Here is a 26,079-nt window from a genome sequence, read left to right as displayed (position 1 = left end):
GTAGGGAAAAGGGAGCCAAGAAGTTCAACTCATACAAAGGTTGAAGGGTAATCTTTTGGAGGAAACTGGTTTAAGGTTCTTTCTAGAAGGGCTCTTCTCTTTAAGAAATTTGTGTGTGTGTTTGCACATGTACACATGTGCACCAAGGTCCCTTACTGCTACAAACTCTGTGAGTGGCTGGAGAATTGAACCCAGATCAGAAGTGCCCTTAAATGCTGAGCCACCTCCCGGCCCCTATTCTTTGAAGAAAAAAATTAATAGAACTCATTACTATATTCAGATGAAAACTCTGTGAATGCTCAAGTCAAACCTAAGCAGTATTTAAAGGTTACATTTTTTTTTAATTTTTTTATTTATTTTTTTGAGAGCGACAGACACAGAAAGACAGATAGAGGGAGAGAGAGAGAGAATGGGCGCACCAGGGCTTCCAGCCTCTGCAAACGAACTCCAGACGTGTGCGCCCCCTTGTGCATCTGGCTAACGTGGGACCTGTGGAGCCGAGCCTTGAACCGGGGTCCTTAGGCTTCACAGGCAAGCGCTTAACCACTAAGCCATCTCTCCAGCCCTAAAGGTTACATTTTAAAGACGGGTGTGGTGGCGCACATCTTTAATCCCAGCACTCAGGAGGCAGAGGTAGGAGGATTGACGTGAGTTTGAGGCCACCCTGAGACTACATAGTGAATTCCAGGTCAGCCTGGGCCAGAGTGAGAACATACTTCGGGAAAAAAAAAAAAGGTTACATTTTAGAGCCAAAGTTTAAAACAAGTCCTAGACTAATAATTATGAAGTCCCGGGCATAGTGACACATGCCTTTAATCCTAGCACTTGGGAGGCAGAGGTAGGAGGATCGCTGTGAGTTCAAAGCCACCCTGAGACTATATAGTGAATTCCAGGTCAACCTGAGCTAAAGCAAGATCCTACCTCAAAAAAGTAAAAAGTTTTGGGGGAGGGAAGGAATTACCATGGTATACTGTTTACAAAATAACTTGTCAATTAAAAAATTGTATTAAAAGAACGTCCAGGGCTCCCACTGATTTGGGCTAAAAGCCTACACCTTTTAAATTCTCTCTTAAATAATAATGGTTATCCCATTTACTCAGTGCTGACTTCACTCTCTGTTGGAGAATCTGCTTCTCTTTTTCAGACAGGAGTTGGATATGAGGAGGTAAACGATCCAGCACGTTCCACCTCGGCCCCAGCTGAAACCACAGAGAACTAGGAAAATGAGCAGGAGTGCTGCTTTCTCATTGAACCTGGTGTCAGCACAAGGGTGAAGGAGATAGACACTGAGGACACTCAACACCTACCAAAGCAGAGATCCAGAGGCTCCTAAGTGCCCATCATTGAAGTAGACTTAAAATGCACCCAACTTGGCTCAAAGAACTTTGCGGAAGAGGTGGTAGAAAGATTGTTAGAGCCAACTTGGGACATTTTGCACAGAGACATTGCCTCTCCCCCATAACTGACTGCTGCCCCCATAATGCACAACCCATAGTACCCATAGGGTTGACCTGCATCCCCAACGAGGAAGGCCTCTTCAGAACAGGACAAGGGAGGAAGGAAAGGATGGTACCAACATATGTTGTTTACATACTAAATATGTCCATATCTAATAAAAATAATTTAAAATAAAAGTCCAGGGCTGGAGAGATGGCTCAGTGGTTAAGGAGCTTGCCTGAAAAATCTACGGACCTGGGTTCGGTTCCCCAGTACCCACGTAAAGTTCTGGTACGCCCTCTCTATATACATATATACACTTCTTTCTCTTGCTCTCAAATAAATATCATAAAAAACAGAGGTCCAGGATATCTCATATAGATCAAGCCAAAGGCATACTCAGCCTCTGATAAGCCACATAATCATCTCTGAACTTCACTTTTTGTTTTGAGGTAGGGTCTCACTCTACCCCAGGCTGACCTGGAATTCACTCTGTATTCTCAGGGTGGCCTCGAACTCACACAATCCCCTTACCTTTGCCTCCCAAGTGCTGGGATTAAAAGCTAAAGGTAGTGCACCACCACACCCAACTTCATTCTTTTTTTCTTCTTCTTGAGGTCTGGACTTCGCTTTTTATCAATAAAAACAGACAGACTGAAAGCCAGACATGGTAGCCTACTTCTGTAAATCCCAATATTTGGGAGGTAGAAGGAGGAAGATTGTGAATTTATAGTCATCTTTGGGTAAATAAAGTTCAAGGGCCTACACAACATGACCCCTACCTTAAAACACACACACACACACACACACACACACACACACACACACAGATATAAAATAGTAATAGGGGCTGGAAAGATGGCTTAGCCATTAAGGTGTTTGCCTGTGAAGCATAAGGACCCAGGTTTAATTCCCCAGTACCCACATAAGCCAGATGCACAAGGTGGCACATATGGTGGCAATTGACTTGCAGTGGCTAGAAGCTCTAGTGAACCCATTCTCTCTTAAATAATTTTTAAAAATAAAATAATAATAATAAAATAAGGCTGGAGATATGGCTCAGTTGTTATAGGCACTTGCTTGAAAAGCCTGAAAACCCAGCTTTGATTCCCCAGTACCCACATAAAGACAGATGCACAAAGTGGCACATGTATCTAGAGTTAGATTACAGTGGCAAGAAGCCCTGGTGTGCCCATTCTCACTCTCATCCTACAAATACATATATTTTAAAAACATTTTATTTATTTGAGTGAGAGAGAGAAAAACACTCCAGAACCTGGGCCCTTTGGCTGTGCAGGCAAGTGCCTTATTCGCTGAGCCATCTCTCCAGCCTACATAGTGCATTTCAAGCCAGCTTGAGCTAAAGTGAAACCTTACCTAAAAAAATAAAAGAAAAATAAATACACCATTTTTCTAAAATACCTATCACATAGATATTTCAAGATTCCTAGTGCGGGCTGGAGAGATGGCTTAGCGGTTAAGCGCTTGCCTGTGAAGCCTAAGGACCCTGGTTCGAGGCTCGGTTCTCCAGGTCCCACGTTAGCCAGATGCACAAGGGGGCGCACGCGTCTGGAGTTCGTTTGCAGAGGCTGGAAGCCCTGGCGCGCCCATTCTCTCTCTCTCTTCCTCTATCTGTCTTTCTCTCTGTGTCTGTCGCTCTCAAATAAATAAATAAAAATAAAAAGATTACTTTAATAAAAAAAAAAAAAAAGATTCCTAGTGCATCTGGCTTTACTTTGGTACCGAGGAATCAAACCCTGGCCATCAGGTTTTACAAGCAAGTGCCTTTATCCACTGAGTCATTTCTTCAGCCCCTCAACATTCCCCCCACCCTTTTTCTTTTTTTTCGAGGTCGGGTCTCACTCTAGCCCAGGCTGACATGGAATTCACTATTAGTCTCAAGGTGGCCTTGAATTCTCAGTGATCCTCCTACCTCTGCCTCCCAAGAGCTGGGATTAGAGATGTGCACCACCATGCCCAGCCTCAACATTCCCCTTCTGTATATAACTGGATCGTCTTATGTATCCCTTGAATATTCTAATTCCCACTCTAGGGACCACCTCTCTAGAAATTATAATAAAATACAACTACTTTTAGGATGAGCTATTATTCTTGTAAGTTTCCATCAAAATGAAGAAATTTCAATACAATTCTAGTGCAGAAATTATACTATTATATAAAAATTATATATAAACTTAGATAAATTATACTGGGCTGGAGAGATGGTTTAGCAGTTAAGGCACTTGCCTACAAAGCCGAAAGACCTTGGTTCAACTCCCCAGGACCCAAGTAAGTCAGATGCACAAGGTGGCGCATGCGTCTGGAGTTTGTTTGCAATTCCTGGAGGCCCTGGAGCACCCATTCTCTCTCTCTCTCTCTCAAATAAGTAATAATTAATAATAAAATATTTTTTAAAAAGTAATTATAGTAACTGCCTGCTACAGACTCAACTGTACATCATCTCCCTTCCCCCAGCTCATATATTGAAATATGTATGATGGTATTTACAGACAGCCTTTGGGATAGACTCAGGTTTTGATTAGGACATAAACATGGGTTCCTTGTTATAGAATTAATACCCTTGTAAGACAAAATGGGTTTTTTCCCTCCCTTTGTTTCCTGGAGGACAGAGTGAGAAAGTAAACTACAAGCCAGAAAGAAAGCCTTTGCCAGAAACCAATCCTGCTGGTATTTGGTTATTAACTTCTACCCCCTAGAACCATGAAAAACACAAATTCTGCTGTTTAAGCCACTAGTCTATGGTATTTTGATATGGAAGCCTGAGTTGTCTAAGATACTGCCCAAATTAAAGCAGGTAGAAAGAACATGGTGACTGACCCCTGCAACTTAAATATTGTAGCCACTGTAGACTCTCTTCCATTCCCCAACAAAATACAATCTTATTTTACACGGTAAGGTTAGAGACCATACTGGATTCAAATACAAACTATCTTTTCTATTCTTCAATGTATTCTATACTCAAGAAGAAATCTGTTTCTACTTAATCTATTAACATGCAAAATCCAGTCCAGAGCAAACCATGCAGTGCTGAAAGAGCTGGAGAGGGTTCATTAGATTATCTCTACACCTGTGGCATCTGAATGTATGTCCCCTATAGACACAAGTGTTTTATTAAAGCTTGTAACTTGGGTGTCCATCTGCCTGGCTAGAGGAGGTGTCACTGGGGACAGAATCCTGAGGTCTAGCCTTAAGGTACGTTTGGGGTTGGATCTGGTTTCCAACCCAAAGGTATGCAGAACAGTCTGAGCTCAGGTGCCTGCTGTTCAGGCTGCTGTCATTCTCAAATAAGTAAATTAAATGAACAAAAAAAAAAAAAAAAAAGATGCTCTGGACATACCAGGACTACGCAAGAGCTACCACAGAGTGCTGTTGGCTCGGGATGGAAGTTTTCCCTGTCTACCCAGTCCAGCAGGAGGGACAGAAATTGGAAACTCCAGAGACCATCATACTGGTTATGAAAGTAAGACTTGAAGTACAAATGTTTGCCCAATGCTTATTGATTTTACATTGGTCCAGCCTCTCCTTGTTAAGCCTTATAGCAATGAAAATGTTTACTCTGTGCCATTATATGTTAGAAATATTGAACTTGATTTTTGTTTTGTTAACTTATTTTGATTTTACAGGACTCACAGTTAAGAGACAATCTTATCTGAATGAGACTCAAAACTTTAGAACAATCTTAAAGTTGGTAAAGACTATGGGAACCTCTGAGGTTGTACTGAATACAATTTGCAATATGACATAGTCCTGAGTTTATTGGGGAGTAGAGGCAGAATGTGATAGTTTGAATGCATGTTCCCCATAAACATAGGTGTTTTATTAAAGCTGCTAACTTGGGTCTCCCTCCACCTGGCTAAGTTTCCCTGGGGACACAGCATAGGTTCCAGCCCTAGGGTGTGTTGGGGCATATTTCCACCAAAGGTATGCCAAACAGTCTGAGCTCATGTCCCTACTGTTTGCTGCTGTTTGATGTGTGTTAGTAGTGGTGTTTTTGCTTGCTGCTTTTGGTTTTTTTCTGGCTGTCTGGTTGTTTCTCTGTGGTGTGAATATTCATTCCAGCAATGTGAAACTGTCTACAATGCCTGAAATCTAAAAATAACCATAACTCCTGCCAAATTGAAAGTTAAAGAGTAAACTATCTGATGATAGGGTAAAGACCCAGGTATTATTTCAATTTCACAGAGATTTCAGTGTTCTAGTATTGTTTAAATTTTTTGTTATTGTTGTTCTAGTATTTTTATTTTGTTTTTCAAAGTACGGTCTCACTCTAGCCCAGGGTGATGAATTCACTATGTAGTCTCAGGCTGGCCTCAGACTCCCAAGTGCTGGGATTAAAGGCATGTATCACCAAGCCCTGTAGGGTCCTAGCTTTTTATGTCTTAATTAAGTTAAATTAAGACTTTTAAAGTGGGGTGTGGTGGTGCATGCCTTTAATCCCAGCATTCCGGAGGCAGAGTAGAAGGATGCAGAGAGTTTGAGGCACTGTAGACAGTTTCACGTTGCTGGGATGAATATTCACACCACAGAGAAACAACCAGACAGCCAGAAAAAAAACAAAAGCAACAAGCAAAAACACCACTACTTATACACGCTAAATAGCTGCAAACAGTAGGGATCTGAGCTCAGACTGCTTGGCACACCTTTGAGCAGGAAATCAATTATGCCCCCAAATACATAAGAACACAGAGTAAATTCCAGGTCAGCCTAAGCTAGAGCGAGACCCTACCTCAAAAAACCAAAAAATCAAAAAACTCAGAAATTAAAGACTTTACATTTGCTTTCTTTCTTGCTTTTGTTTTTTCAAGGTAGGGTCTCAACTCTACCCAGGCTGACCTAGAATTCACTATGTAGTCTCAGGGTGGCCTTGATCACACCACCTTCCTCCTATTTCAGCCTTCCCAGTGCTGGAATTAAAAACATGCACCACCACGCCTGGCCAGCTTTGAAGTTTTTTAAATGCATGACAAAATATTACCTAAAAGAAAAACATAACCAAAATTTTCTTAACATTGCCAGGGTTTTTCCTTCTAATGATGAAGGAGCTCAGATATGTTACATTAAATATAAGTAGCCAGACTGAAATAAAACACTATATGATACTGGAATACTTTATGATTACATCTATGGTACTTTCTGTAAAAGATGAAAACTAGACTGATAGGTAACAGATCAGAGATTAACAAGGTTAGTGGATGGAAGAATACAGTAAATACAAAGGGCATGAAAAGTTTGTGGAACAATGGCAATGTGCTATGTCACCATTGCAGTGGTGTTACAAGGTTGAATTTGACAAAATTCAAAGAACATGTAACTGAAAAAATGATAAATTTAGCCAGGCGTGGTGGCGCATGCCTTTAATCCCAGCACTCAAGAGGCAGAGGTAGAAGAATCGCTATGAGCTCGAGGCCACCCTGAGACTGCACAATGAATTCCAGGTCAGCCTGGATAAGAGTGAGACCCTACCTTGAAAAAAAAAGAAAAAAAAAGTGGTAAATTTAAGCCAGGCGTGATGGCACACACCTTTAATTGCAACACTCAGGAGGCAGAGGTAGGAGGACTGCTGTGAGTTCAAGGCCACCCTGAGAATACATAGTGGATTAAAGTTCAGCCTGGGCTAGAGTGAGACCCTACATCAAAAAAGAAAACAATCAGCCGGGTGTGGTGGCGCACGCCTTTCATCCTAGCACTCGGGAGGCAAAGGTAGGAGGATCGCCGAGTGTTCGAGGCCACCCTGAGACTACATAGTGAATTCCAGGTCAGCCTGAGCCAGAGTGAGACCCTACTTCGAAAAACAAAACAAAACAAAACAAAAAAAGAAAACAATCAAAAAAAGTTAAATTTTACTATACATAAATTACATCTCAATAAATATGGCATAAAAATAAAATAGAGAAGACTGAAGAAAAAAAAATCATCCAAATTGTTACATAACAGATACTTAGCAATTAAAAGCATTTCAATTCTGGGGGCACCCAGCTTTCCACTCCAGCACTGTACTAGCACATACATGTGCATACACCACACACACACACACACACAAAACGAAAACTCCATCTTACCATGGGCCTGATGAAAATACCAACATCTAAGCCAGGCATGGTGGCACACACCTTTAATCTCAGCACTTGGGAGGCAGAGATAGGAGGATCACCAACAGTTGGAGGCCACCCTGAGAATACAGAGTTACAGTGTGAATTCCAGGTCAGCCTGGGCCAGAGACCCTACCTCAAAAAACCAAAAAATCTAATATTGCTATACTATCCTTAAACCTTTTATTCAAAATGTAATTCAGTTTTAGTCAATTCTCATGATTTACATTTTCCAGGCACTGTCTCCAGCCAGTCCATGCCTCATTTTGTTAGATAACTCTCCTAAACTCCCATATTTAAACAATAAGGCTTTAGAATTTCCCCTAAAATTGAAAGGTGATAGTATAAAAATTCAGTTATGAATAAGACAGATTATCTGACAGCCACATGGATAACAGTCCCTCTAGAGAGGGCAGGTTCCATACTATGTACAACTGAACAGCTGCTCAAGACTAATCTCCACCCAAAGTACATATGTGCTTTTGAAGGTCTGACAGTCCATCTGGAATTAAATAGTCCTACTTTCCTTACTCCCGGTTTTTATTTTCAAGTTCATCTAAAATTCATTTTCCTTACTTTAATATTTTCTGCTTCATAATAAACACTTTCCACAAAGCCAGCTATACTGTAATAATATGTTCATTAGTCAAGAGAACTTAAAGCACTGAAATTGAAAGGGTCAGCCCAAAGAGGCTGGAACAGTATAAAAATATATTTGTAGTACTTAAAGCTACTATCTATTACTAAGTATCTGGAGGGGTTGAATAATTAACATTATTTCCAGTAGGCTGGATGAAGATGTAAAAAACAACCAACTACACTTTTCTGAAATAGGAAAATTTATCCCCCCCCCCCCCCCCCCCCCCGCTCACACACTCTTTTTTTCAAGGTAGGATCTCTCTCTAGCACAGGCTGACCTGAAATTCACTATGTAGTCTCTCAGGGTAGCCTCAAAGTCTCATCAATCCTCCTACCTCTGCCTCCCTGAGTGCTGCAATTAAAGGTGTGTGCCATCACGCCTGGCTAACCCTATTCTTATTGCACAAAGACACGATAATACAAGGCATCCCAAGTGTACAAACTAGAGAACCCATTTGTACTCAAATTATTGGCCTCTTGCACCACCCAGTGGTCCATCTGTACAGACACAAAATATGCAACAAGGTGCCAGGCAATAAACACAGAAGCTACAAATATCAACAGCATATCCACAGTCCCTTGTAAAACTAATTTAGGAAAAGTATGTAACTGTAACATAAAAGATACAAATATCTGGGTCTGAAGAGGTGGTTCAATGGTTAAAGGCACTTACTTGCAAAGTCTCACAGCCTGGGTTTGATTCCCCAGGACTGACATGAAGCCAAGTGCACAAAGTATTGACTCACACTCTTCCCCCTCCCAGTGTCTGTATCTCTCTGCTTGAAAATCAATATTTAAAACAAGAAAGAGGGCTGGAGAGATGGCTTAGCGGTTAAGCACTTGCCTGTGAAGCCTAAGGACCCCGGTTTGAGGCTCGATTCCCCAGGACCCATGTTAGCCAGATGCACAAGGGGGCGCACGCACCTGGAGTTTGTTTGCAGTGGCTGGAAGCCCTGGTGTGCCCATTCTCTCTCTCTCTCTCTTTCTGTAGCTCTCAAATAAAAACTTAAAAAAAAAAAAAAAAACAAGAAAGAAAAACTTGTAAGGTCGAGAGATGGCTTAGCAGTTAAGACTTCTTGCCTGTAAAGCCTGAGGAACCAGGTTAGATTCCCCAGTAACCACCTAAACCAGATGCACAAGGTGGCACATGCCTAGAGTTCATCTGCAATGGCTAGAGACCTGATGCAATGATTTCTCTATCTACCTGCCTCTCCCCCTCCCTTCTCTCTCAAATAAATAAAATAAAAATACACTGTGAGTTCAAGGCCACCTTGAGACTACATAGCAAATTCCAGGTCAGCCTAAGCTAAAGTGAGATACTACCTTCTAACCCAAAATAAAAAAATTAATTAAAATTAATTTTTAAATAGCCTGGTAAATGGATCAGGTGTAGTGGCACAGGCCTTTAATTCCAGCACTAAATATGTTCTGGGAGGAATCTATGGGGATGATTCTTATTTCCTTATACTTAATCCTAGCACTCGAGAGGCAGAGGTAGGATTACATGAGTTCGAGGCCACCCTGAGATTACATAGTGAGTTCCAGGTCAGCCTGGGCTAAAGTTTAGTCCTACCTCAGGGTGGTCTCGAGCTCATAGCGATCCTCCTACCTCTGTCTCCTGAATGCTGAGATTAAATGAATGTGCCACCACTCCCAGCCTAATGTCTTATTTCTATGCTGATAATATAAATTCCCACTGCTGGGAGATGGCTTGGTGGTTAAGGCACATGCCCATGAAACCTAAGGACCCAGGTTAATTTCCTAGTACGCACATAAGCCAGGTGCACAAGGTGACACATGTGTTTGGAATTCATTTGTAATGGCTAGAGGCCCATGTGCACTTATTCTCTCACTCTATTTGCCTCTTTCTCCTTCTCTCTCTCTCAAAAAATAAATTAAAATATTAAAAAAAAAGAAAAAAAAAACAGTCCTTAGAGTTTTACAGGCTTAAAAAAATCATTTATTTAATAGAGAATCAAAGAGAAAGAGGCAGGCAAAGAGTATAAGCAAGCCAGGGCCTCCTTCTGCTGCAAATGAACTCCAGACATATGTGCAACTTTATGCATCTGACTTTATGATGTGGGTACTGGGGAATTGAACCCAGGTCATCAGGCTTTGCAAGCAAGCACATTTAACTGCTGGACCATCTCTCCAGCCCTATAGGGCTTAATTCTCTTAGCAATATTTCAAAGTATGTTGGAATGCACTCTGGACTCTTTAAGTGTTAAGTCTCCAACAGCAAAACTAAAAGTTTTAAAAATATATACATACATTTAAATATTTTTATTCATTTACAGGCTAAGTGAGAGGTTGTGCGTGCCAGAGCCTCCAGCTGCTGCAAACTCCAGATGCATGCACCACTTTGTGCATCTGGCTTTTCATGGGTACTGAGGAATTGAACCTGAGTCGTTATGCTTTGCATGCAAGTGCCTTAACCACTAAGCCATATCTTTAGGTCCCTGTTTGAGGTATGGTCTTGCAGTAGTCCAGACTGACCTGGAATTCACTACGTCTCAGGGTGGCCTCAAACTCCTATTGCTGCCTTCTTAGTGCTGGGATTAAAGACATGCACCATCTAATCTTATTGCTGAAGACTCCACACACTTGGGCTGCAAGGTCACTAAGAAATCCTGCTGGAGCTAAGCTGAAAACCTCCTCCAAGTACACCAGCTGACCTAAAGGTAGAAGAAGCCATGCTACAGGCAGTTCAATGGGAGAGAGAGAAATCACCAGTGGGGATAGACAACAGTGGACACTACAAGCCTTATATATGGCCAGCCAGGCCAAATGAGCCAATGGGTATAATAGTGGCATGTCTGTTATGGGGGAAACCAGCCACTCTCTAACTGGACTGGAGGCCTGCTCTATGGGAGGGAATACATCCCTGATACTGAAAACCTACAACGGCGGGGGGTGGGGGGAGTAGTCATGAGCCCTAGGGGTGTACTGCTGTCTGGCTAAATGTATATACTATGTTCACCAAACTGCCCAGTAAGCACTTCTCTTAATGTTCATACCCATGTATTAATGCTACTCTCACTTTTAGTTAGAGAACCTTCTTTTCACATGGCAGTGACCTTGGGATGACTCAGAAGGCACCATGGTGCTGAGAAAAAGTGATAGAGGAGTGCTCAGCATTGAAATATCTCTATCACACCTTCCAAAGCTCAGGGTCCATTGCAGAAGAGTTGGCTGAAAGAATGTAAGAGCCAAAGGAAGGGTAGGACTCCTTACAATGTGCTCCTCCACACACAAAAAATGGCCTGGATACCCATGACCTCACAGTGCCTGACACTACCTACATAAGACCATCATAATAGGAGGAAAAGATCAAGACATCAAAAGTAAAAGAGAGACTGACTGAGAGGAGGAGGGGATATGATGGAGAGTGGAGTTTCAAATGGGGAAGTGGGGGGAGGGAGGGAATTACCATGGGATATTTACAATCATGGAAGTTGTCAATAAAAATATTAAAGGATATGCACCATCATGCCCAGCTAAATATTTTATTTGAGAGACAGAGAAAGAGAGAGACACCAGGTGTATGCATAGGAGTTTCAGGGCATCTTGCTGCTGCAAATGGACTCCAGTCACATGAGCTACTTTGTGGGTCTGACTTTACATGGGTGCTAGGTAATCAAACACAGGCCATCAGGCTTTGTAAGTAAGCACCTTTAGCCACTGAGCAATCTCTCCAACCCTAAAACTAAAATTTTTTATAACATAATTTTTAATATATACAATTTTTTATAACAAGCCCATAAATCTCAATTTAAATAATTCTAAGGATTATCTACTCTCCATGGAGTTTCCACCATGACTTAGCTTTACTAACAGAATACATTTCCCAGAAACAGTTTTGGTCATTCATACTTCAGTTCTTAAGTCAATGTTAAATAGCATTTAAAAGAGGAAAGTGGGGCTGGAGGGATGGCTTGGGCTGGAGGGATGGCTTAGCGGTTAAAGGTGTTTGCCTGCAAAGCCAAAAGACCCAGGTTCGATTCCCCAGGACCCATGTTAGCCAGATGCATAAGGGGGCGCTCATGTCTGGAGTTCATTTGCCTTGGCTGGAGGCCCTGGTGGGCTCTCTCTCCCCCTTACTCTATCACTGTCCAATGCATAAATAAATTTTTTTAAATTTTTTATTTATTTATTTGAGAGTGACAGACACAGAGAGAAAGACAGGTAGAGGGAGAGAGAGAGAATGGGCGCGCCAGGGCTTCCAGCCTCTGCAAACGAACTCCAGATGCATGCTCCCCCTTGTGCATCTGGCTAACGTGGGACCTGGGGAACCGAGCCTTGAACTGGGGTCCTTAGGCTTCACAGGCAAGCGCTTAACCGCTAAGCCATCTCTCCAGCCCAATAAATATTTTTTTTAAAAAAAGAGGAAAACGAAGCTGGGCGTGGTGGCACACGCCCTTAATCCCAGTACTCAGGAGGCAGAGGTAGGAGGATCGCTGTGAGTTCAAGTCTCACCCTGAGACTACGCAGTGAATTCCAGGTCAGCCTGAGCTAGAGTGAGACCCTGCCTCGAAAAACCAGAAACAAAGTCAAATAAAAGAGAGGAAAGTGACAGTCCAAAGGTACAACTTTAAAAACAAGCAAAGGATTCAAATTTAAGAAACTGGACATGGTGGCACATGCCTGCAATTCCAGCACTAAAAAAGCTGGAGGAGGATTAACCCAAGTTTAAGATCAGCCTTGGCCACATAGTAGGTACAAGATTACTGGGTCAACCAGAGCTACACAGTGAAATTCTGTCCCAAAAGGAAAAATCAAGAAATGAAGGCTAACACTGTATGCAGTTCAATGGGAGAGAGAGAAATCACCAGTGAAGATATCCAACAGTGGGGGAGGAGATAAGATGGAGAGTGGAGTTTCAAAGGAGAAAGTGGGCAGAGGGAGGGAATTACCGTGGGATATTGTTTACACTTATGGAAGTTGTCAATAAAAAATATGTTATATATAAAGAAATGAGGGGTAGAGAGATGGCTTAGCAGTTAAGGTGTTGGCTTGCAAAGCTTAAGGACCCAGGTTTACTTCCCCATTACCCATGTAAAGCCAGTGCACAAAGTGGCATATGTACCAGGAGTTTGTTTGCAGCAGTTAGAGGCCCATTCTCCCTCCCTCTCTCTCCTTACAAATAAAGAATTTTTTTTTTTTTATTTTAAAAATGGAGCTGGAGAGTTGGATAAGCAGCTAAGGCACTTGTCTATGAAGCCTAAGAATTCCTATTTGAATGTCCAGGTCCCACATTGCCAGATGCAGTGACACAGCATGCAGTGTCACACATGTGCCACAAGGCGGCGCACACATCTGTAGAGCCTTCACAGCAGCTAAAGGTCCTGGCATGCCCATTCTCTCCCTCCCCCACCCTCTAAAAATAAAAATAATAAAATACATTTTTAAAAAAGTGGCCTATAACTTGTTTGCAAGCCTGCTGATCCAGGTTCAACTCCCAAGCCACCCACATAAGTCAGACACAGAAATGGTACAACTAGCAGGGTGTGGTGGCGCATGCCTTTAATCCCAGCACTTAGGAGGCAGAAGTGGATCACTGCGAGTTCAAGGCCATCTTGAAACTATATAGTTAATTCCAGATCATCCTGGGCCAGAGTGAGACTCTACCTTGGAAAACCAGAAAAAAAAAAAAAAAAAATGGTACAACCATCTGGCATTTGCTTTTACCTGCAAGAGGCCCTGGAGTGCCCATACACACACACACTGGAGGAGGGGAAAAAAAAAAAGCCAGGTGTGGTGGGGCACAACTTTGATCCCAGAGGCAAAGGCAGGAGGATCACTGGGTTTTAGGCCAGCCTGGGACTACCTAGTCAGCTGGGCTAGAGTAAGACCCTACATCAAAAAATAAAAAGAAGGGCTGGAGAGATAGCTTAGCGGTTAAGCGCTTGCCTGTGAAGCCTAAGGACCCCGGTTCGAGGCTCGGTTCCCCAGGTCCCACGTTAGCCAGATGCACAAGGGGGCGCACGTGTCTGGAGTTCGTTTGCAGAGGCTGGAAGCCCTGGCGTGCCCATTCTCTCTCTCTCCCTCTATCTGTCCTTCTCTCTGTGTCTGTAGCTCTCAAATAAATAAATAAAAAAATTAAAAAATATATATATAAAAAAAAATAAATAAAATAAAAAGAAGCTGGGCATGGTGGTGCACACCTTTAATCCCAGCACTCAGGAGAATCACCATGAGTTTGAGGCCACCCTGAGACAACTACATAGTGAATTCTGGGTCAGCCTGGGCTAGTGTGAAACCCTACCTTGAAAAACAAAATAAATAAATAAATAAATAGCAGTGCATTCCCAGCAGGATCAGTTAGCCCTCTCTCCAAGCTAGATTAGTAGTTAAAGGCTATTCTAGGATGAAAACCTGTCTCAAAAAATAAAATAAAAACCAAAAACATAGCCCTCCTATCAACTTCTAAGGACAAGGTATAATCCTAGGCCCTAAGTAAGCTCAATAAAGCATATTCAATAATGTGGCAATGATGAAAGTATATCCTATTAGTCTTTTGACTACTGCTCAAAGCAAACTTTTAAATTCATTTATTTAGGTGGTGTGTGTCAAGTATGTGTATGTAATATGTGATGTTATGTGTGTAGTGTATACAGGCACATGTGCACATGGTTGCACATACCTGTGAACCCAGCACTTGAGAGGCAGAGCAGGAGGATCATCATTAATTCAAGGCCAGGCTGGTCTAAGCAGTGAGCTCCAGATGAACTCCAGCTACAGTGAGACCCTGTCTCACAGAAACAAAACCACCAGCACCATCAAAAGAAAACAAAAAATGTGATACCAGTGTGGATAATCCATGTTGAACTTGGCTACACTTCCTTGAATCCAATCCTCAGAGGACAATAGCAAACATGTAAGTTTTCAGCTATCATGCTGAAAAACTGAGCGATTATCCAAGCCTTTAGGCATACCCCATAATATTAATCACTCCCCAATGCCCTTGTCAAACTCACAGTAGGGGCTCAATTCATTAGCTTACCTATATTGTAACACATTCCTGGTCTATGACAATACTGAGACACTGGACTTCTGACACAAAAACTACAACCTATAGGGGCAGAGATTTAAAAAAAAAAAAAAAACTGCTATAAAGGTATGGTGGTGCACACCTTTAATCCCAGCACTCAGAAGGCAGAGGTAGGAGGATCACTGTGAGTTAGAGGCCAGTCTGGGACTATAGAGATAACTTAGTGGTTAAGGCGCTTGCTGGCAAAGCCAAAGGACCCAGGTTTGATTCCCCAAAACCCACGTAAGCCAGAAGCATAAGGTAGCATATGTGTCTGGAGTTTGTTTACAACATCTGGAGGCCTGGCACGCCCATTCTCTCAATCTGCCTCTCTCTCTCAAATAAATCAATAAAAATAAAATATTATAAAAGTGCTTTAAAAAGCCCTTATTGTACTATATGTCATAGCAACTACAGCATAAAATTTTTTCCCTTTAATTTTTTTAGGCAGGCTAGTCTCAAACTCATGGCAACCCTCATTCCTCAGCCTCCAGAGTGCTAGGGTTAAAGGCACGCAAATCACACCTGGATTTACAACCTAAGATTCTTTTTCCTGTTTTGATGGGAGGAAAGGCATGCACACCCTTATGTTTCCAGACAGGCCTAGAGCTCAAGATCTTCTTGCCTCAGTCTCTTAACTGGCTGTAATCATAGGCATAGGCCACTATACCTGACTTTCCACTCCTGAGAATTTTCACTGAAAGATTTTACAGCTTCCCTTTAATAAATCTGAATTGTCAGCATTATTACTTTTTAAAAATAATATATTTATTTACTTGAGAGAAAGGCAGAGAGAGAAAGAGGGAGAGAGAATGGACACACCAGGGCCTCCAGCCACTGCAAATGAACTCCAGATGCATGCTCACCCTTGTGCATCTGGCTTATGTGGGTCCTGGAGAGTCAAACCAGATCCTTTGGCTTTGCAGGCAAATGCCTTAAGCGCTAAGCCATCTCTCCAGCCCTCAGCATTATTACTCTTGTATTTATGGGCTGTTATTAGTAAAATAAAGGTTAACTGAAGCACTGTGATCTGATAAGCCAGATGACTATTAAGTGACCAAGAAATCAGTAATGTATACAGCTTAGATGCACCACATGAAAAAGATGATTCATGTCCCAGTGGGCAAGGTTTCATAATGCTATTCAGAAAGGCATACAATTAGAAAGTCAAGAATGATTTAATTCCATATGTTTTCATTTACTATTTCATCACCATGGTTTATTCTGAAAATCAAATTGCAGGTATTGCCTACTGTGAACATGACACTAGACCTGCATGCCTGCTGACTGAACTCACTCAGTCAAATGCTAGACCTACTATGAACATGATCAGTAGACCTCCATGCCTGCTGCTGATTTAATTCATTCAGATGCTTGGGGTCTAAATAGGTAAGGATGAATAGCAGATTATCTTGGCCTATTGAAAATCTAATTTAAAAGAAAAAGGCGCACATCTTGAATCCCAGCACTTGGGAGGCAGAGGTTTAAAATCCTTCACCCACACTGTCTTAAGATGGGATTCTTTGTTTTTGTTTTTATTTTTATTATTATTTTGTTTTTTTGCTGGCCCAGGCGGACCTGAAATTAACTATGTAGTCTCAGGGTGGCCTCAAACTCATGGCGATCCTCCTACCTCTGCTTCCCGAGTGCTGGGATTAAAGTCGTGCACCAACATGCCTGGCTTAAAATGGGATTCTTACTTAACTACCTCCTAGTTCAGGTTCTGAGGTCTGGTCAAAATCCCTGATTATTTGTTGATGAGGAACACCGCCGTTTACCATGGCAAAACTGAAAGGCATATGGGCTACCTGCAGCACCAGCAAATACCACTGTAGCAAAAGGGAGAGCAACACAACACTGACAACTTTGCTAAGATGTGCTAACACAGACCAAGAGGAAGGAATCCGTGAACAAACTGATTATTTAGTTTAAGAATGCATTTAGAAGTATACATACAGAGGCTGGAAAGCTGGTTCAATGGTTAAAGGAGTTTGCATACAACCCTGATGGCCCTAGTTTGGTTCCTCAACACCCATGTATAAAAGCCAGATGCAAAGCAATACATAAAACCTGATTCAGGGCAATAGAGTTTATGAGTGTAGGAAAGAAGGAATATCAAATGTTGCAAGTATATTTCTATTTTTAAAAAATAATTTTATTTACTGGGCTGGAGGATTGCCTTAGCGGTTAAGGAGTTTGCCTGCAAAGCCAAAGGATCCCAGTTCGATTCCCTAGGACCCACGTAAGCCAGATGCACAAGGGGGTGTACATGTCTGGAATTTGTTTGCAGTAGCTGGAGGCTCTTACGCACCCATTCTCTCTCTCCCACTCTCTCAAATAAATAAATAAATAAAATATCTATTTGCAAGGAGAATGAGAATGAGACTGGGCACACTAGAACCTAGTACCATTACAAGCAAACTCCAGACACACGTACTGCTGCTTTGTGCATCCGGCTTTACATGGGTACTGGGAAATTGAACCCAGGCCTTCAGGCTTTGCAAGCAAGTCCCTTTTAACTGCTGAGCCATCTCTCCAGCCCTATTTTTTTTATTGCTGTTTTTTGTTTCTTAAGGTTCTCACTGGAGCCCAGGATGATCTGGATATTCACTATGTAGTCTCAGGCTGGCCTCAAACTCATAGCAATCCTATTTCTACCTCCCAAGTGCTGGAATTAAAGGCATGCAGCATCACACCAGGCCTATTTCTATTTGTTTTAAACATTATTATTTATTTGAGTGACAGAGAGAAAGAGGGAGACACAGAGTGAGTATGGGCATGCCAGGGCTTCCTGACACTGCCAACACACTCCAGATGCATGTACCACTTTGTGCCTCTGAGTCTTAACTTCCAGAGTTGCACAGATCTTCTGTCATATCCTATGAGCCAACTACTGCTCTATTCTCTCTTACAAGGAAACTAGAAGCCTTATAAAAACTGTAAGTGGGGCTGGTAAAATGGCTTAGTGGTTAAGGTGTTTGTCTATGAAGCCTAAAGACCCCAGTTCGATTCCTTGGGACCAACGTAAGACAGATGCACAAGGGATGCAAGCATCTGGAGTTCATTTGCATTGGCTAAAGGCCCTGGCACACCCACTCTCTCTCTCTCTCTGTGTGCCTCTCTCTCTCAAATAAATGAATAAAGAAATAAAATATTTAAAAAACTGTAAATGCTGGGCTGGAGACATGGCTTAGTGGTTAAGGTGCTTTCCTACAAAGCCAAAGAACCCAGGTTTGATTCCCCAGGACCCAAGTGTGCCAGATACACAGGGATGGTGCATGCATCTGGAATTCATTTGCAGTGACAGAAGGTCCTGGAGTGTCCATTCTCTCTGCCTCTTTCTCTGTCTCAAATAAACAAATTTTTTAAACTGCTAAGTGGGTTTGACTTCATCTTTGGCACTGTACTAGCCCATGCTGATTTTGTTTTTTGCCTCCTGAGAGCTAGGACTAAAGGCATGCTCCACCATGCCCAGCACTAAACCACGTTGATGATTCTTCTACTAAACAAAAATTCCGAAGGCCAACTCCAAAACCAAAACAAAAAATAAGTAATAAATAAAGGGTTATTAGGGCTTGGAGAAATGTCTAACTCAGTAGTTTAAGGTGCTTGCTTATAAAGCCTGCCAGTCAGGGTTCAATTCCCCAGCCACATACAGAAAGCCAGTCAGGCATTTGAATGCAGCAGCAAGAGATCTGGTACATGTGTGTAAGTGAAACAAATAAATAATTGGGTTGTTTGTTGTTGCTTTTTGCTTGTTTTTAAGGCAGCCCTTACTGACCTGGAACACACTCTATAGCCCAGGCTGGTCTCAAACTCATGGCAATCCTACCACCTACCCTTCTGAGTGCACAAATAAGTAAGTTTTTAAAATTAAAAAAAAAAATGAGCTACTAGTTGGGGGTGGTGGCACACGCTTTTAATCCCAGCACTTGGGAAGCAGAGGTAAGAGGATCACCAAGAGTTGGAGGCCATCCTGAGACTACATAGTGAATTCCAGGCCAGCCTGGGCTAGAGTGAGAAAAGAACCACTATTTTATCACTATTTTATTTTTCCCTCGAATGTTCTCAAATATGCTGTAAGATACTTTGATGAATTGGGCTTAGGCACCAACTAAATGCAAGAGCATGCATCACTCCTCACTCTTAGTTACAAGTAGGCTAAATATTCTCCAATTGGCAAGTGTGGTAACACAGAGGTATGGGAGAAATAACCTGACCGAACAAAAGGCTCAACAGAACTCAGGCAAACTAATACTCAGTGTAACTAATACTCATGTAAGAGACATGATCCACACAAAGAAAAATCACAGGTAAACGAATAAAGAAAAAGAGGAGGAACCCTGCGACTCCCTCACCTTTAGGCTTAACTCAAGCCACATGAAGATATACAGCAATAATTGAGGACAGAAGGTCAAAACACAGCCAATTAAATTTGTGAAAGTAACCAAAGCTGCAACACAGCCAAGAACAACAGACAAACTTTGTAAATCGTGGCAAGAGCTTTATGAGCACTTGCACATCAGGTAGGGTCTTGTCTTGCATTCAAGAAGTAAATGCCTTCAACTCCCACTCACCTTTCCCCCTGTTATCACTGAAGTAAGGCCAGGCTGAGCTCCTGAGAAAATAGGTCTGGAGGTTCACTGAAGAACTAAGAAAAGTTTAAAAGTTTACATGGCAAAAATATCTTTTTTCCATACGTAATAAAAATACTTATGACTACATTTTAGTGCCTTTTTAACCTCCTCGAACTACTTAAAACCAGAATAACTTACCTAATTCTGACTACTGAACAAAACCTACACAACAAACAAAAATAAAACGAACTCACACGAGACTTAAAACTCCAGGCAACTTAACCCGGACCCATCAAATTACAATTTTTTTAAAGTCATTTAAAAGGAAAACCCGAATCTTTTCAACACTAAGCCGCTACACAAGCGCCCTAGCAGCAGCAGCCGCCTCGGGGCAGGGGGTGGGGGAGGGAATCCCGGGGAGAACGTGATAGCGCTGCCGCCGGTTTGTTTACAGACACTCCAGCGACAATCCCAGGAGTCAAGAAATTCAAGCCAGCAAGACGCTTTCCAGCTCGCAGGGGCCGAGGGGGGCCCGTCCCCCGTGCCTGCAGGATGCGGGGGTGGGAGGAGGTGGACTAAGGCGGCTCCATGCAGCGCCGAGCCGGCGTCCCCGGCCCTCCCCCGGCCTCCCGTACAAGGTGCTGGCCCGAGGACTTGGGGGGTGGGGAGCGGAGCGGAGGGGGCCGTCCCCGCGCGGCGGCCTCGCGGTGGCGGGGAAAGGCCCGGGCGAGCCGCGACCCCACATCTAAGGGGACAGCTGCGAGCGTCCAGACGGGTCAGCCGGCGGACAGGCACGTCCGTCCGTGTGGATTACGGGGCTGGCTCTGGGGAACGACCCCAGGGCTACTCGGAGGGAAGGACAACCCGTCGTCCCGGCACGGACTCGGGTCGCGGGACTAAGACCTAAGCCCTCGCCGCTGAGACAGGGGCCCCGGCCCGTCCTGGGGGAACCGGTCGGGGAGCGGGGAGGGGGAGAGGGGACAGGCCGAGCCGGAACGAGACACGGACCGGGTAAGGTCAAGGGGGAAGGGGTGTCCAGCTGGGGCAGTTACAAGCACGGGAGCCGGCGAGGCTCAGTAGCCCGCTTCCCGTCTTGGGTCATCCTTCTGCCAGCGGCTGCTCCGACAGTTCCAGGCCCGGCCGCCCCGTCCACTGCCGCCACCAACGCCGCCGCCATCTTACACTGGCCAGCGGCCGCCACCGCCGCCGCCTCCGTTCTCTGCGCCTGCGCCTGCGCCGTCGCGCTTTCCGGCCCCGTTTGCGACGCCGTGCACCCCACGCCTGGGGAAGAGTCGTCGCGCGAGCTCGCGGTCTCCAACCCTCCACGGAGCACGCAGACGGGGCGGGGCTTAAGGCCAACCGAAAACAACGAGGGGCGCGTGCGCATTCCCGAGGAGCCAAGCTGTTTTCACGGTTTGCGCTAGTCTGGCTTTGCCCGTGGTTTTCTAAACACTTGCGACCTCGTGGCTACTTAGAGTAGTCAGGAAAAATAAAACTTAATTTCCAAAGGACTGACAGGCAAATCATGGGTGGCCTCCCGTCTTGTCTTCTTAAAAAATTATTTCTGGACTGGAAAGATGGCTTAGCGGTTAAGGCACTTGCCTTCAAAGCATAAGAACCCAGGTTCGATTCCCCAGTACCCACGTAAGCTAGATGCACTAGGTGGAGCATGCATCTGGAGTTCGTTTGCAGTGGCTGGAGGCCCTGACGCGCCCATTCTCTCATGCACACTCTCCCCCTCTACTCGATTTCAAAATGTTTTAAAAAATTATGTCTGTGCACGTGTGTATATGTGTGTGTGGCGGGGGGGGGGGGGGAGGGAGGGAATCCCTTGCCAGTGCAGACTATGCCTATCCAGCTGTATATGAGTGACTCGGGAACTTGTTTGCAAATCCTGATGACCTGGGTTTGATTCCCCAGCACGTAGTGGCTCATGGTTGAGTTCCATTGCCATGACACTCTAGTGTTCGTTCGCTTGCTCTCTCCCCCTCTCCCTCTTCCCTCTTTCTCTCCCCTGGCAAAAAAAGTTTTTTGTTTTTTTCTCTTGATTGTTTGGGACTGCACATCATTATCTACTTGGCTATCCCCTTACTCTACATGGCTTAAAGAGATGATGTCTCTCAAGCTGAGCACTGTGGCCCATGAATGTAATCCCAGTACTTGGGAGAATGGAGAGTTCAATGTCATTCTCACCTACGTAGTGATTTGAGGCCATCCTGGGCTACATGAGATGAGGTGGGGGGTGGAGGAGGGTATAAATGAGAATGTGTGTCTCACTACATTGCCCCAAGCTGGCCTCCGAATCTTGGGCTCAAGAATCCTCCAGTTTTACAGGGGTAGTCATGAGCCCTAAGGGTGTAACATCTGCTGCTATCTGGCTAAATGTATATACTATGCTTATCAAACTGCCCAGTAAGCACTTCTCTTAATGTTCATACTCTTACATTAATGCTCCTCTCACTTTTGGTAGAGAATCTTCTCTTTTCAGATGGTAGTGACTTTGGGATGACTCAGAAGGCATCATGGTGCTGGGAAGAAGTGACAGGAGTGCTCAGCACTAAAATATCTCTATCACACCTTACAAGGCTCAGGATCTTTTGCGGAAGAGGTGGCTGAAAGAATGTAAGAGCCAAAGGAAGAGTAGGACTCTTTACAACGTGCTCCCTCCAGACACAAAATGGCCTGGATATCCATGACCTCACAGTGCCTGACACTACCTACACAAGACCATCACAATAGGAGGAAAAGATCACGACATCAAAATAAAAGAGAGACTGATTGAGAGGGGGAGGGGATATGATGGAGAGTTGATTTTATAAGGGGATAATGGGGGGAGGGAGAGAGGGCATTACCATCGGATATTGTTTACAATCATGGAAGTTGTTAATGAAAAAAAAAAAAAGAATCCTCCAGTTTTAGCCTACAGAGTAGCTGGGATACTTGAAAGGTGTGTATACCACTGCATCCAGTTTGCATTGCTTTTTTTCATAACATCCTATATATGTTTTTATATTTTTTATCTATTTGATAGGCAAAGAGAGAAAGGGAGAGAATGGACATGCCAGGGCCTCCAGCCAAAACAAACCAACTCCAGTCGCATGTGCCACTTTGTGCATCTGCCTTAAGTGTGTCCTGAGAAATAGAACTGGGTCCTTTGGCTTTGCAGGCAAGCACCTTAACCATTAAGCTATCTCTCCAGTCCATAACTATATATTTTAATCTATTCTATTAGAATATAAGCTTTTAAGGGCAAGAACTATGCCCTTTTCATCTTTGTAACCACAATACTTACAAGAGAGCTAGAGAGTAGTGATTTATTGTCTTGCCTTTCTAATTAATTCTTTAATTAAGTCAACAACTACTTACTGTATTCCCATCATATGGGAGGCCACTTTCTAGGTGCTGGGATCACAGCAGTGAATAAAACATACCAAGTTACAGAATTTATTAGTGAAGGGTTGGGAGTATAGGGAAAGGAGAGAGAGACACAGAAAAATAATATAAAGCTATGAAAAGTACTGTAAAAGGAAACAGAGTTAAGTGGGATACTAGGGTGGGTATACTCTTTTACTCTGGGAGTTTGGAGAAGGCCCCTTTGCTGAGGTGTTATTTGAACAAAGACTGATGTGGAAGAGTGTGTCATACATACTCACTTGGGGAAAAAACAAAACAAAACAAAAAAATTACAACCAGGAGGAACAGCAAAGACTCTGAAGCCTGAGTGTGCTTACCTAAGAAGCCAGTGTGTGTTTTGTTTGTTTGGTTTTTAAAGGCAGGTAGAAAAATTAGTTTGGAGGAGGAGAGTCAGATTGATTACAAATTTATGAACTAAGGAGAGACTGGATTTTACCCTAATTGTATGCTAGGAAGTCATAGAGAATTTTAAGTAAAAGTGACATGATATGATTTATAGCTGAAGAGGTCCACACCAGCTGATTCTTTCACTGCCTTCAGGGAAGTAAAATAGAAGCTGTACCATAGCCAGAATTATGGAGCTATTGCAAAACACTTGCAAGACTAGTATTGTAGTGGAAGTGTTATGAGGTGGTTGTGGACTGAGAATGTACTTTGTAAGCAGCATAGAGGTGACTTGCTAATAAACTGAACATGGAGTACAAGATAGTCTAGGGCTGTCTTGCATAACTAAACAGTAATACCTTCTATTGAGACACAACATGTGTGGAATAGGAGCAGGTTTTTTTGGGGGGGAAATATCCCATTCTATTTTAGACATGTCAAATTGCAGATATCTGTTTGATTTCTAAAATGGAGCTCCTGAGTAAACAATTACAAATACACGCCTTTAATCCCAGCACTCGGGAGATAGAGGTAAGAGGATTGCCATGAGTTCGAGGCCACCCTGAGATTACATAGTAAATTCCAGGTCAGCCTGAGCTAGAGTGAAACCCTACCTCGAAAAATCAAAGAAAAGGAAAAAAAAAAAAAAAAGAAATATGAATCTGGAGCTTATCAGGTTGAAAAGATGGCTCAGTGGTGAAGTGTGTGCTTCCAGTGCAAGTGTGAGGGCCCAAGGGGATGTGAAATCACCAGATCTCAAATCTCCAGAACCCACGCAAGCATCTTGGTGTGGCCATGCACATGGGTAACCCCAATCCCACAAAGGGGAGCAGAGACCAGGGAGTCGCTTTGGCTCATGGAAACCAGCAAACTCTGGTATCAGTAAGAGACCCCAGCTCAAACACGAACACGTGGAAGAGCAATGGAGCAGCATACATACTGCAGCCCCCAGACAAGTACCCTCTGCCACAGGCATGCACATCAGGTGCCACAAGGACACATGCTCATGCATACACCACACACACACACCCTGCATCACATTGCAAATACACAAGCAAAAAATGAAATAAGCATGAATCTGAAGGCCATAAAAAGGATACCTAGAGCTTTAAGCTGGAAAGCTATTAACTTGTAAATGATATAAAGACCATGAGAGAAGAAGAGCTCAATTAATGTGGAAGAGAAATAATTTAAAGACCATGACCCCTGAACCTGAGACACTCAAAGTAGTTGAGGTTAGAGAGGAACATCCAGTAAAACTTGTTTAAAATAAGTAGTCAGAAAATAAGAATAAGAAAAGGGGAAAGTGAGGGATATAATAAAACAAACAAAAAGGGCTCAGGCTAGAGAGATGGCTTAGTGGTTAAGGTGTTTGTGAAGCCTAAAGACCCAAGCTGGCTTCAAACTTGATATGTAGCTGAGGCTGGCTTTGAACACCTGATCTGGTCCTCTCCTCTCCACCTTCCAAGTGCTAGAATTACAAGCTTGTGCCACCACACCTGGCTGGGATTCTAGATGTTCTAAAAAAGAAGATATGAAAGTAGAAGCAGGGAGACCTGGAGATGGCTCAGAGGTTAAAGGCACTTACTTGAAAGTGGAAGGGGGACTATTTGATAAGAGAAGGGATGCCAGCAGTAGACAGGAGATATATGGAGTAAATGGGAAGGTGGAACGTGATCTATATCTATGAAAATCACATAATGAAACCGTTACTGGCCTAAGGGAATTGTTCAGTGGTTAAAGGTGCTTGCTTGTAAAACCTGTCAGCTTGGGGTTTGATTCCCCAGTACCCACATAATGGCAAATGCACAAGGTGGTGCATACATCTGGAGTTAGTTTTCAGGGGCAGAAAGCCCTGGAATACCCATTGTCTTTCTCTTCTCTCTAAATTAAATATTTTTTAAAATTACCATTTATACCTAATATATGCTAATAAAAAAATATGGTGCACGTGTCTGGAATTTGATTACAGTGACTAGAGGCCCTGGTGTGCTAATTCTCTCTTTCACTAAAAAAAAAATCTACAGGAGCCGAGCGTGGTGGTGAATGCCTTTAATCCCAGCACTCGGGAGGCAAAGGTAGGAGGATCACCATGAGTTCAAGGCCACCCTGAGATCACACAGTGAATTCCAGGAGAGCCTGGGCCAGAGTGAACCCCTATCTCAAAAAACAAACAAAACAAAACAAAAAAACAATTTACAGAGCTGGAGAGATGGTTGAAGCCTAAGGAACCCAGTTTGAGGCTCGATTCCCCAGGACCCACATTAGCCAGATGCACAAAGGGGTGCACACGTCTGGAGTTTGTTTGCAGTGACTGGAGACCCTGGCACACCCATTCTCTCTATCTGCCTCTTTCTCTCTCTGTCGCTTTCAAATAAATAAAAATAACAAAAAAAAAAAAATACAAAAAACTAGTATTCAACAGTGGACACTGTAAGCCTTATATTTGGCCATCCAGGCCAAATGAGCCAACTGGTATAATAGTGGC

At 43.2% G+C, this 26,079-nt stretch overlaps 1 protein-coding gene across 3 annotated transcripts in view; it reads right to left on the bottom strand.

Moving 5' to 3' along the window:
* Positions 1–20,995, bottom strand: part of Dcaf8 (DDB1 and CUL4 associated factor 8) — a 56,807-nt gene extending 35,812 nt beyond the window's left edge. For 2 of the 3 annotated variants that reach the window (XM_004671111.2, XM_045142297.1), the window contains exons 1-2: positions 20,802–20,995; positions 19,794–19,867 (exon numbers count right to left, since the gene is read on the bottom strand). The gene's annotated coding sequence lies outside the window, so the exon portion shown is untranslated. The remainder of the gene's footprint in view (positions 1–19,793; positions 19,868–20,801) is intronic. The other variant, XM_045142296.1, reaches the window with a different exon arrangement.
* Between the last annotated feature and the right edge of the window lie 5,084 nt (positions 20,996–26,079).

This window comes from Jaculus jaculus, chromosome 1 (genome assembly GCF_020740685.1).
Source record: "Jaculus jaculus isolate mJacJac1 chromosome 1, mJacJac1.mat.Y.cur, whole genome shotgun sequence".
NCBI lineage: Eukaryota > Metazoa > Chordata > Mammalia > Rodentia > Dipodidae > Jaculus > Jaculus jaculus.
This window is presented reverse-complemented; position numbering and strand designations above follow the sequence as displayed.